The sequence below is a fragment of the Scyliorhinus torazame genome, chromosome 5 (assembly GCF_047496885.1).
Source record: "Scyliorhinus torazame isolate Kashiwa2021f chromosome 5, sScyTor2.1, whole genome shotgun sequence".
NCBI lineage: Eukaryota > Metazoa > Chordata > Chondrichthyes > Carcharhiniformes > Scyliorhinidae > Scyliorhinus > Scyliorhinus torazame.
In genome coordinates, this window is record NC_092711.1 from 89,999,965 (window position 1) to 90,012,831 (window position 12,867).

General features: G+C 51.5%; 1 protein-coding gene across 1 annotated transcript in view; it reads right to left on the bottom strand.

Moving 5' to 3' along the window:
• Positions 1-12,867, bottom strand: part of LOC140418873 (uncharacterized) — a 98,177-nt gene that overhangs the window by 59,209 nt on the left and 26,101 nt on the right. The window lies entirely within an intron of this gene.

Genomic DNA, 12,867 nt, shown 5'->3' on the forward strand with positions numbered 1-12,867 from the left:
AGTCTGCACATTCTTCCCGTGTCTGCGTGGGTTTCATCCGGGTGCTCCAGTTTCCTACCACAAGTCCTGAAAGATGTGCTTGTTAGGTGAATAGGAGATTCTGAATTCTCCCTCCGTGTAACCGAACAGGCGCTGGAGTGTGATGATTCATCAGGAGTTGATTGATTCATCAGGAGTTGAAAATCATCAGCCTTTCAATGTGGAAGGAGAAATGTTTGTCCTGCCTGAGAGAAAAGATTGCAAACATCAGTGTGACTGGAAAAGCACTGAGGCACATACACACAGTGATTATTCCAGGGAACTGGCTGTGCAAAGAGCTTTAACCAAACACAGAGTCTGAAAGAATATTGCACCATTTACATCAGGAAGAGACCGTACTCAGGCTGTGTGTGTGGACCAGGCTTCACATCAGGAAGAGACCGTACTCAGGCTGTGTGTGGACCAGGTTTCACATCAGGAAGTGACCGTACTCAGGCTGTGTGTGTAGGCCAGGCTTCACATCAGGAAGAGACCGTACTCAGGCTGTGTGTGTGGACCAGGTTTCACATCAGGAAGAGACCGTACTCAGGCTGAGTGTGTGGACCAGGTTTCACATCAGGAAGTGACCGTACTCAGGCTGTGTGTGTGGGCCAGGCTTCACATCAGGAAGTGACCGTACTCAGGCTGTGTGTGTGGACCAGGTTTCACATCAGGAAGTAACCGTACGCAGGATGTGTGTGTGGACCAGGTTTCACATCAGGAAGAGACTGTACTCAGGCTGTGTGTGTGGACCAGGTTTCACATCAGGAAGTGACCGTACTCAGGCTGTGTGTGTGGACCAGGTTTCACATCAGGAAGAGACTGTACTCAGGCTGTGTGTGTGGACCAGGCTTCACATCAGGAAGAGACCGTACTCAGGCTGTGTGGACCAGGCTTCACATCAGGAAGAGACCGTACTCAGGCTGTGTGTGTGGACCAGGTTTCACATCAGGAAGTGACCGTACTCAGGCTGTGTGGACCAGGCTTCACATCAGGAAGAGACCGTACTCAGGCTGTGTGTGTGGACCAGGTTTCACATCAGGAAGTGACCGTACTCAGGCTGTGTGTGGACCAGGTTTCACATCAGGAAGAGACTGTACTCAGGCTGTGTGTGTGGGCCAGGTTTCACATCAGGAAGAGACCGTACTCAGGCTGTGTGTGGACCAGGTTTCACATCAGGAAGTGACCATACTCAGGCTGTGTGTGTGGACCAGGCTTCACACCACGAAGAGACCGTACTCAGGCTGTGTGTGTGGACCAGATTTCACATCAGGAAGTGACTGTACTCAGGCTGTGTATGTGGGCCAGGTTTCACATCAGGAAGTGACCGTACTCAGGCTGTGTATGTGGGCCAGGTTTCACATCAGGAAGTGACCGTACTCAGGCTGTGTGTGTGGACCAGGCTCCACATCAGGAAGTGACCGTATTCAGGCTGTGTGTGTGGACCAGGTTTCGCATCAGGAAGAGACCGTACTCAGGCTGTGTGTGTGGACCAGGTTTCGCATCAGGAAGAGACCGTACTCAGGCTGTGTGTGTGGACCAGGCTTCACGTCAGGAAGTGACCGTACTCAGGCTGTGTGTGTGGACCAGGCTTCACATCAGGAAGAGACCGTACTCAGGCTGTGTGTGTGGACCAGGCTTCACATTAGGAAGAGACCGTACTCAGGCTGTGTGTGTGGACCAGGCTTCACACCAGGAAGAGACCGTACTCAGGCTGTGAGTGTGGACCAGGCTTCACATCAGGAAGAGACCGTACTCAGGCTGTGTGTGTGGACCAGGCTTCACATCAGGAAGAGACCGTACTCAGGCTGTGTGTGTGGACCAGATTTCACATCAGGAAGTGACTGTACTCAGGCTGTGTATGTGGGCCAGGTTTCACATCAGGAAGTGACCGTACTCAGGCTGTGTATGTGGGCCAGGTTTCACATCAGGAAGTGACCGTACTCAGGCTGTGTGTGTGGACCAGGCTCCACATCAGGAAGTGACCGTATTCAGGCTGTGTGTGTGGGCCAGGTTTCACATCAGGAAGTGACCGTACTCAGGCTGTGTGTGTGGACCAGGCTTCACATTAGGAAGAGACCGTACTCAGGCTGTGTGTGTGGACCAGGCTTCACACCAGGAAGAGACCGTACTCAGGCTGTGAGTGTGGACCAGGCTTCACATCAGGAAGAGACCGTACTCAGGCTGTGTGTGTGGACCAGGCTTCACATCAGGAAGAGACCGTACTCAGGCTGTGTGTGTGGACCAGGTTTCGCATCAGGAAGAGACCGTGCTCAGGCTGTGTGTGTGGACCAGATTTCACATCAGGAAGTGACCGGACTCAGGCTGTGTGTGTGGACCAGGTTTCACATCAGGAAGAGACCGTGCTCAGGCTGTGTGTGTGGGCCAGACTTCACATCAGGAAGTGACCGTACTCAGGCTGTGTGTGTGGACAAGGCTTCACATCAGGAAGAAACTGCACTCAGGCTGTGTGTAGATGAGGCTTCAACTCATCGTCCAACCTGGACAGACATAAGAACACCAGAACACCGGCATCACGGAGAAACCCTGGAAATGTGGTGACTGTGGGAAGGGTTTCAATTATCCATCTGAAGTGAAAACTCATCGATGCAGTCACACTGGGGAGAGGTCATTCACCTGCTCTGTTTGATGGAAGGGATTCACTCAGTCATCCCGCCTCTACACACCATCCCGTACCAGCCTTCCTGAACAGGCGCCGGAATGTGGCGACTAGGGGCTTTTCACAGTAACTTTATTTGAAGCCTACTTGTGACAATAAGTGATTTTCATTTCATTTCATGTTCACACAGGTGAGAGGCCATTCACCTGTCTGGATTGTGGGAAGGGATTTAATGCTTTATCAAACCTCCGGACCCACCGTCAGGTCCACTCTGATCAGAGACCATTTAAATGTGCTGACTGTCAGAAGAGCTTTAAAAGTAAAAAGGATTTACTGATACATCATCGCTCTTACACTGGGGAGAGGCCATTCACCTGCTCCGTGTGTGGGAAGAGATTCACTTATTCCTCCCACCTTCTGATTCACCAATTATTTCACACTGATTAGAGACCATTTAATTGTTCTGACTGTGAGAAAACCTTTAAGCAAATGGGATCTTCTGAAACACCAACACACTCACACTGGGGAGAGGCTATTCACCTGCTCGATCTGTGGGAAGGGATTCACTCGGTTAGCTCACCTTCTGACACACTATCGAGTTCACACTGGGGAGAGGCCATTCATCTTCTGTGTGTGTGGACAGGAATTCATTGCTTCTTCCAATCTTCTGATACGCCAACTTGTTCACACTGATCAGAGACCATTTAAATGTTCGCACTGTGAGAAGGGATTTAAAAGTTAACAATCTGCTGAAACGCCAGTGAGTTCACACTGGGGAGAGGCCATTCAACTGTCCCGTGTGTGGAAAGGCATTTGCTCAGTCAAACAACCTGCTCAGACACCAGCAAGTTCACAGGCGGCATCCGGGTTTGGATTCTGCTGTTATTGCTGCTGTTAACCACATGCAGGACTAAAATTTATTTGGATGCCTATTTCATGTGGGGTTCCACAGTTCTGTGGTGCAAATCAATGATTTTGAGTTAAATGTAGGGGCTATGATGAAGAAGTTGGTGAAAGATACAGAAGTTATTCATGTGTTTGACAATGCGTGGGTTTCCTCCTGGTACTCCGGTTTCCGCTTAGAAAGACGTGCTTGTTAAAGGTGACATTCTGGATTCTCCCTCAGTGTACCTGAACAGGCGCTGCAGTGTGGCAGCGTTAATGTCAGCCTACTTGTGACACTAAAAGATTATTATTATGCAGAATAAATCCGATGACAGCAGGAAGATATCAATTGCCTGGTTCAGATGGACAGAAAAATGGCAAACAGAATTCAACTGGAGCAGTGTGACATCAAGAATTTGGAGGGTAACAAGAGAAGGGAATGAAGAATAAATGGGATGATGTTGAGAATTATACAGGAACAGTGACCTTGGATTCAAAAACCATAGATTCCCGAAGATGGCTGGACAGGTAGATCAGGTGGTCAAGAAGGCATTTGGGACACTTTTCTTTCTTGTCTGAGGCCCAGATGTTGTCACTGGTTTTCCAAATTTGCAGTGACTCTTTTTAAAAATATTTTTCGTAAGGTATTTGAAATTTTTTATGATAATAACAATAACAGTGACAAAAACATGGTACAATAAACATTACCACCCCCAACCCAATCGTCACACACCCCAACCATAAAACAACAATCCCACCCCCCCCCCCCCCCTTGGAATACTGTTTCTGCTGACATTTTAATTTTCCCCGAGAAAGTCAACGAACGGCGGTCACCTCCGGGTGAACCCGACCATTGACCCTCCTAAGGCTAACTTTATCTTCTCGAGACATAAACCCAGCCATGTCACTAACCCAGGTCTCCACACTCTGGAGCTTCAAGTCCCTCCACATTAGCAAGATCCGTCTCCGGGCTACCAGGGAGGCAAAGGCCAAGACGTCAGCCTCTTTCGCCCCCTGAACCCCCGGCTCTTCCGACACTCCAAAGATCGCTACCTCAGGATGCAGCACCACCCTTGGTTTTAGCAAAACCCTGCCAAAACCCTCCAAGCTTTGGGCATGCCCAAAACATGTGGACATGATTTGCTGGGCTTCCTGCGCACCTTGCACACCTATCCTCTACCCCGAAAAACTTGCTCATCCGGGCCACCGGCATGTGTGCCCGGTGGACTACCTTAAATTGTATCAGGCTAAGCCTGGCACATGATGAGGAACTATTAACCCAGCTTAGGGCGTCTGCCCATAGCCCCGCCTCTATCCCTTCTCCTAGCTCGTCCTCCCACTTGCCCTTAAGCTCCTTCACTGGAATTTCCTCTGTCTCCGAAAGCTCCTGGTAAATATCTGCTACCTTCCCCTCTCCTACCAGGTACTGGAGACTACTCTATCCTGTATCCCCCGTGGTGGCAGCAGCGGAAAGGCCGGAACCTGTTTTCTCAGGAAGATTCGCACCTGCAAATACCTAAACCCGTTCCCTGCTGGCAATTCAAATTTATGCTCCAAGGCTTTCAAGCTGGGAAAGCTCCCGTCTATAAATAGATCCCCCATCCTTCTAATTCCTGCCCTTTGCCATCTCCAGAACCCACCATCCAGCCTACCCTGTACAAACCGATGATTATTATAAATCGGGGTCCAAACCGATGCTCCCTCCATTCTCTTATATCTCCTCCATTGCCCACAGATTCTCAAAGTCGCCACTACCACCGGACTTGTGGAGTATCGGGCCGGCGAGAACGGAAGAGGTGCCGTTATCAGTGATCCCAAACTTGTGTCTTTGCATGACGCCACCTCCATCCGCTCCCACACCGACCCCTCCCCCCGCTACCCACTTCCTGATCATGGCTATATTAGCCGCCCAGTAGTAATTGTAGAAGTTTGGCAGCGCCAACCCACCCTCCCCCCGACTGCGCTCCAGCAACACTTTCTTCACTCGTGGGGTTTTACCCGCCCACACAAAGCCTGAAATAACCTTATTCACCCGCTTGAAAAAGGCCTCGGGGATGATGATGGGGAGGCACTGAAAGACAAACAGAAATCTGGGGAGGACCATTTTCACGGTCTGTACCCACTCCGCCAGTGATAGCGGGAGCATGTCCCATCTCTTAAAGCCCTCTTCCATTTCCTCTACCAGCTGGGATAGGTTTAACTTGTGCAGTGTCTCCCATTCCCGGGCCACCTGGATTCCCAGATACCGAAAGCTCTACACTGCCATTCTAAGCGGCAGCTCTCCCAGTCTCTTCCCCTGTCCTCTTGCCTGGATCGCGAACATCTCACCTTTTCCCATGTTCAACTTATACCCTGAAAAATTGCCAAATTCCCCCAGGATTTGCATTACTTCCCCCAACCCCTCCAATGGGTCTGAGATATGCAAGAGCAGGTCATCTGCGTAAAGCGAGACCCGGTGCTCCACCCCCCACCCCCCCCCCCACCCCCCTCGAACCTGCCATTTCCAGTTCCTAGAGGCTCTTAACGCCATGGCCAATGGCTCTATGGCCAGAGCAAACAGTAACAAGGAGAGGGGGCACCCTTACCTCAACCCTCGGTGTAGTTTAAAATACCCCGACCTCAGCCAGTTCGTAAGCACACTCGCTACTGGTGCCTGATAGAGCAACCGCACCCAGTTAATAAAGCCCTCACCAACCCAAACCTTCCCAGCGCCTCCCACAGGTAATTCCACGCTACCCGATCAAAAGCTTTCTCCGCGGGCTTCCTGTGGCGGCTATGAAGGAGTAAGTCGCACATTTGGTGGCTCCCGCTCGGGTCGGACTTTTGGACCTTTTTCCCTGACATTTTACTGGACTTGATTTTAAAAATTGATGACAGAGGCAATTGTGAACTGAATTCGCACATCGGTGCATGGAGAGGAGGACTAGAAGTGCTCATAAGTGCAGAAACAGAAAGACAGAGAAGACTTGGGCTGAAGCGGCACTGGGAGTAAGCATGGCAGATGACTGGACCTCTGGTTTGTCGACCCAGCGGTCAACGGAGCAGTTGATGCAAGCTTTCCAGGAGGGCTTCGCCAAGCAGAAGCAAGACTGCTTTGACCCAATTAAAGAGGCAATTTCGCGGCTGGAACTTAGATTGGATGCCCAAGATCGGGTGATTCAGAAAGTAGAGAAGGAGCTGGTAGGCCAGGAGGAACATCAAACAGCGGTGGAGTTGGATTGGATTGGATAGGATTTGTTTACTGTCACGTGTACCGAGGTACAGTGAAAAGTATTTTTCTGTGAGCAGCTCAACAGATCATTAAGTACATGAGAAGAAAAGGGAATAAAAGAAAATACATAATAGGGCAACACAACATATACAATGTAACTACATAAGCACTGGCATCGGATGAAGCATAAGAGGGTCATTTAGGAGTCTGGTGACAGTGGGGAAGAAGCTGTTTTTGAGTCTGTTCGTGCGTGTTCTCAGACTTCTGTATCTCCTGCCTGATGGAAGAAGTTGGAAGAGTGAGTAAGCCGGGTGGGAGGGATCTTTGATTATGCTGCCCGCTTTCCCCAGGCAGCGGGAGGTGTAGATGGAGTCAATGGATGGGAGGCAGGTTCGTGTGATGGACTGGGCGGTCTTCACGACTCTCTGAAGTTTCTTGCGGTCCTGGGCTGAGCAGTTGCCATACCAGGCTGTGATGCAACCTGATAGGATGCTTTCTATGGTGCATCTGTAAAAGTTGGTAAGAGTCAATGTGGACATGCCGAATTTCCTTAGTTTCCTGAGGAAGTATAGGCGCTGTTGTGCTTTCTTGGTGGTAGCGTCGACGTGGGTGGACCAGGACAGATTTTTGGAGATGTGCACCCCCAGGAATTTGAAACTGCTCACCATCTCCACCTCGGCCCCGTTGATGCTGACAGGGGCGTGTACAGTACTTTGCTTCCTGAAGTCAATTACCAGCTCTTTAGTTTTGCTGGCATTGAGGGAGAGATTGTTGTCGCTACACCACTCCACTAGGTTCTCTATCTCCCTCCTGTATTCGGACTCATCGTTATTCGAGATCCGGCCCACTATGGTCATATCGTCAACAAACTTGTAGATGGAGTTGGAACCAAGTTTTGCCACGCAGTCATGTGTGTACAGGGAGTAGAGTAGGGGTCTAAGTACGCAGCCTTGTGGGGCGTCGGTGTTGAGGACTATTGTGGAGGAGGTGTTGTTGTTCATTCTTACTGATTGTGGTCTGTTAGTCAGAAAATCGAGGATCCAGTTGCAGAGTGGGGAGCCAAGACCTAGGTTTTGGAGCTTTGATATGAGCTTGGCTGGGATTATGGTGTTGAAGGCGGAGCTGCAGTCAATAAATAGGAGTCTAATGTAGGATTCCTTGTTTTCGAGATGCTCTAGGGATGAGTGTAGGGCCAGGGAAATGGTGTCTGATGTGGACCGGTTGGAGGTGGGGATGCTAAGAGACCAGCAGAAAACGCTCCTGGAGAAGGTGGAGGACCTAGAGAATAGATCCCGCCGGCAGAGCTTGAGGATCGTTGGGCTCCCGGAGGGATCTGAAGGAGCGGGCGCTGGGGCATATATAGCGGCCATGTTTGAGAAGCTGCTGGGGGATGGGGCATTCCCACGACCCTTGGAGGTGGACAGGGCTCACAGAGCGCTTGCGAGGAAGCCGCGAATGGGAGACCCCCCTGAGGGCAATGGTGGTGAGATTCCACAGATATCTGAATAAGGAGCGCGTTTTACAGTGGGCCAAGCAGACATGGTGCTGCAAATGGGACAACAGTATCCTGCGGATCTATCAAGACCTGAGTGCGGAGGTAGCCAGGAGAAGAGAGAGGTTTAACCAGATCAGGAGAAGAGAGGGGTTTAACCAGATCAGGTCGACCCTTTTCAAGAAAAAGGTGAAGTTCGGACTGTTGTTCCTGGCCAGCCTCTGGGTCACATACGAGGAACAACATTTCTATTTCGAGTCGCCTGAGGAAGCGCTGGACTTTGCAAAAAGGAAAGGACTGGTGTTGGACTGAGAACTTTGAATCTTGCTGTAGCGTTTATGTTTTTCAAAAGAAGTTTCTTGTTTCTCGCTTTTTTGGTCATTATTTGTAATGCCTGCTGTATGGATCTGTGGTCAGCTGCAGAGCTGAGTGACGTAAAGTTTGCATTTGCACTGTTGGGGATGGAGGTGTGTTTGTACAGATGCTGGATCTTTTGCTTGATCTTATGTTCTGTTGGAGTCCAACCTGGGTTTTTTTAAATCTCTGTTGTACAATTGTGTTGGGATTGCCTTCCAGTTGAATATGTATGTATGAGCAGAGGGGGGGGGGGGATGGGGGGGGGGGGGACCAATAGGTGGGTGCTTGTCTGGCACCATGGGCGAGAGCCACCAAGCTAGCTGGGCGGACTAGCTTATGGAAGCGTAGTTGGGGGGGGGGGGTGGTGAACAGATGTTAGGCTTATCAAAGGGGTTGATTTATTTTGTGCTGTTACTGGGGTGGGGGGGGAGGGGGGGAAAATGTTCTGCTGATGAGGGAGGGACTGTTACTGAGGGACAGAGAGGGGGTCAGGGGCTGAGGCTGCCTGGGGTCGGGCCGGTGGATGTGTGGGGCGCGGGCTGGCGACTGGTCCAAGAGAATGGATGGCTGATCGATGAAGGGGGTCGATGAGCCCACCAACTAGACTGACCACCTGGAATGTAAGAGGGCTCAATGGGCCGGTCAAGAGAGCACGCGAGGTCCCAGGTTCGATCCCGGCCGTGGGTCACTGTCCGTGTGGAGTTTGCACATTCTCCCCGTGTTTGTGTGGGTTTCGCCCCACAACCCAAAGATGTGCAGGTTAGGTGGATTGGCCACGCTAAATTGCCCCTTAATTGGAAAAAATTAATTGGGTACTCTAAATTTATTTTTAAAAAGGGGCACGTGTGTCGTGCATATGAGAGGACTGAAGGCGGGCGTGGTAATGCTGCAGGAGACACACCTTAGAGTAGCTGACCAGATTAGGTTAAGGGAACGTTGGGCCGGACAGGTTTTTCACTTGGGGCTGTTCTCAAAGACCAAGTGAGTGGTGTTTGAGGCGGGAAGAATAGTTTCAGATGGGGGAGGCCAGTACTGGGACGATGTGGAGTTTATAAAGAGGATGCTGAGGAAGATACCGGACCTGGATTCGCATAAGCTGGTCATGGGAGGGGACTTCAGTACAGTTATTGACCCTGGTTTAGACCGGTCAAGCTCAAAAACAGGCAGGGTGCCAGCAATGGCTAAGGAGCTACAAGTGTTCATGGAGAAGATGGCGCGCGCGCATGGCGGGGGGGGGGGGGGGGGTGGACCCATGGAGATTTGTGCAGCCAAGAGTAAAGGAGTTCTCCTTCTACTCATACGTGCATAAGGTGTACTCCCGGATCGATTTCCTCATTCTGAGCAGGGCTTTACTGACGGGAGTGGTAGACACAGGGTGCTCAGCGATTACAATCTCAGTCCATGCCCCGCACTGGGTTGACCTACAGGTTAGTAAAGACAGTAACCAGCGCCCGCACTGGAGGTTAGACATGGGGCTCTTAGCGGACGAGGTGTGTGGGCGGTTGAGGAAATGTATTCAGAATTACCTGGAGGTCAATGACATGGGGGAAATTTCAGCAGCGGTGGTCTGGGAGTCATTGAAGGCGGTGGTTAGAGGGGAGCTGATCTCGATACGGGCCCACAGGGAGAAAGTAGACAGGACAGAGACGGACCGACTATAAAGGAGATACTACAGGTTGACAGGAGGTATGTGGAGACCCCAGAGGCAGGGCTTCTCAGGGAATGGCAGAGGCTACAGGCAGAGTTGGCTTGCTAACCACAGGGAGGGCGGTGGAGCAGCTGAGAAAGGTGAGGGGGGCGATCTATGAGCATGGAGAGGACAGCAGAATGCTTGCACAGCAGCTTAGGAGGAAGGTAGCCAGGGAGATAGGGAAAGTAAAGGATTGGGCCTAAACCTGGTGGGAGATTCAGCAGGGTTGAACAAGGCGTTTAAGGATTTTTATCGTAGGCTGCACGGGTCGGAACCCCCACCGGGGCCAGAGGGGATGAGGCATTTCCTAGGGGGGCTGAATTTCCCGAAGGTGGACGGGAACTGGTAGAAGGGCTGGGGGCTTCGATCGAAGAGATAGGGTCTGAAGGCCATGCAGACGGGTTCCCAGCGGAGTTCATGAAAATGTTTTCTCGGATTTTGGGGCCGCTGTTGGTGAGGACATTCAATGAGGCAAGGGAGGGAGGGGTGCTTCCCCCGACGATGTCACAGGCCACGATCTCACTGATTCTGAAGTGGGATAAGGATCCGGAGCTGTGTGGGTCATACAGGCCGATATCCCTATTGAATGTGGACGCCAAACTGCTGGCCAAAATTTTCTCCTCTAGGATTGAAGATTGTGTTCCGGGGTTTGTTAAGGGAAGGCACCACGGCACCACTTGGGGCAGCATGGTAGCCTTGTGGATAGCACAATTGCTTCACAGCTCCAGGGTCCCAGGTTCGATTCCAGCTTAGGTCACTGTCTGTGCGGAGTCTGCACATCCTCCCTGTGTGTGCGTGGGTTTCCTCCGGGTGCTCCGGTTTCCTCCCACAGTCCAAAGATGTGCAGGTTAGGTGGATCGGCCATGATAAATTGCCCTTCGTGTCCAAAATTGCCCTTAGTGTTGGATGGGGTTACTAGGTTATGGGGATAGGGTGGCGGTGTTGACCTTGGGTAGGGTGCTCTTTCCAAGAGCCGGTGCAGACACGATGGGCCGAATGGCCTCCTTCTGCACTGTAAATTCTATGACAATCTATGAAGGCAATTGGTGTCCAATGTAAGAAGGTTGCTAATTGTGATTGTGATGCCCCCAGAAGGTCGGGAGGTGGAGGTAGTGGTCGCAATGGATGCAGAAAAGACTTTTGATCGAGTAGAATGGGAATATTGTGGGAGGTGCTGGGACGGTTCGGATATGGACGGGGCATTATTGACTGGGTCAGGTTTCCATTTCAGGCTCCTGTGGCGAGCGTACGGACGAATAGGACGACATCGGACTATTTTAGGCTACACCGGGAGACGAGGCAGGGGTGTCCCCTCTCCCCACTGTTATTCGCGCCAGCTATAGAGCCGCTGGCAATTGCGCTGAGAGCCTCAAGGGGCTGGAAGGGGTTGATCCGGGGGGAGTGGAACACAGAGTCTCACTTTATGCAGACGACCTGCTTCTCTATGTGTCAGACCCAGAGGGGGTTATGGAAGAAATCATGATGATTCTAGGGGAATTTGGCCGGTTCTCAAGGTACAAACTAAATATGGGGAAAAGCGAGATGTTTGCGATCCAGGCAAGGGGACAGGAGAGGCGATTGGGAAAGTTTTAGGTATCTAGGCATCCAAGTGGCACGGGAATGGGAACAGTTACACAAACTTAATCTAGCCCGTCTGGTGTACCAAACAAAGGACGGTTTTCGGAGGTGGGACGTGCTCCCACTGTCACTAGCTGGGAGGGTACAGACGGTGAAGATGACGGTCCTTCCGAGATTCCTGTTTGTGTTCCAGTGTCTCCCCCTCTTTATTCCGCGCTCCTTCTACAAACGGGTTAACAAAGTTACCACCGGCTTTGTATGGGGCTGGTTTAGCACACTGGGCTAAATCACTGGCTTTTAAAGCAAACCAAGGCAGGCTAGCAGCACGGTTCAATTCCCGTACCAGCCTCCCCGAACAGGCGCCGGAATGTGGCAACTAGGGGCTTTTCACAGTAACTTCATTTGAAGCCGACTTGTGACACTAAGCAATTTTCATTTCATTTCGTATGGGCGGGCAAGACGCCGTGAGTAAAAAAGGGGATGATTGAGCGGAGCCGGGGAGAGGGCAGGCTGGTGCTGCCAAACTTCAGTAACTATTATTGGGCGGCGAATATAGCCATGATCAGGAGGTGGGTGAGGGTCGGCATGGCGCGTATGGAGGCACCAGTTTGGGTGCACTGATAACGCACCTCTGCCGTTCCCGCCGGCACGGCACTCCAGCCCTGTGGTGGTGGCAGCCCTGAGAGTCTGGGCGCAGTGGAAGAGGCATGTGGGAGCGGAGGGTGCATCGGTCTGGGCCCCAATCTGTAATAACCGCCGGTTTGCCTCGGGAAAGATGGACCGGGGGTTTCGGAGATGGCTGAGAGCAGGAATTGAGATGATGGGGGATATGTTTACAGAGGGGAACTTTCCTAGCTTGAGGGAGCTGGAGGAGAAATTTGGATTGGCGAGGGGAAACAAATAAAGGTACCTGCAGGTGCGGGACTTCCTACCTAGGCAGGTCTCAACCTTCCCGCTCCGACCACCAAAGGGGATTCAGGACAGGGTAGTTTCCAGAGTGAGGGTGGGAGAAGTGA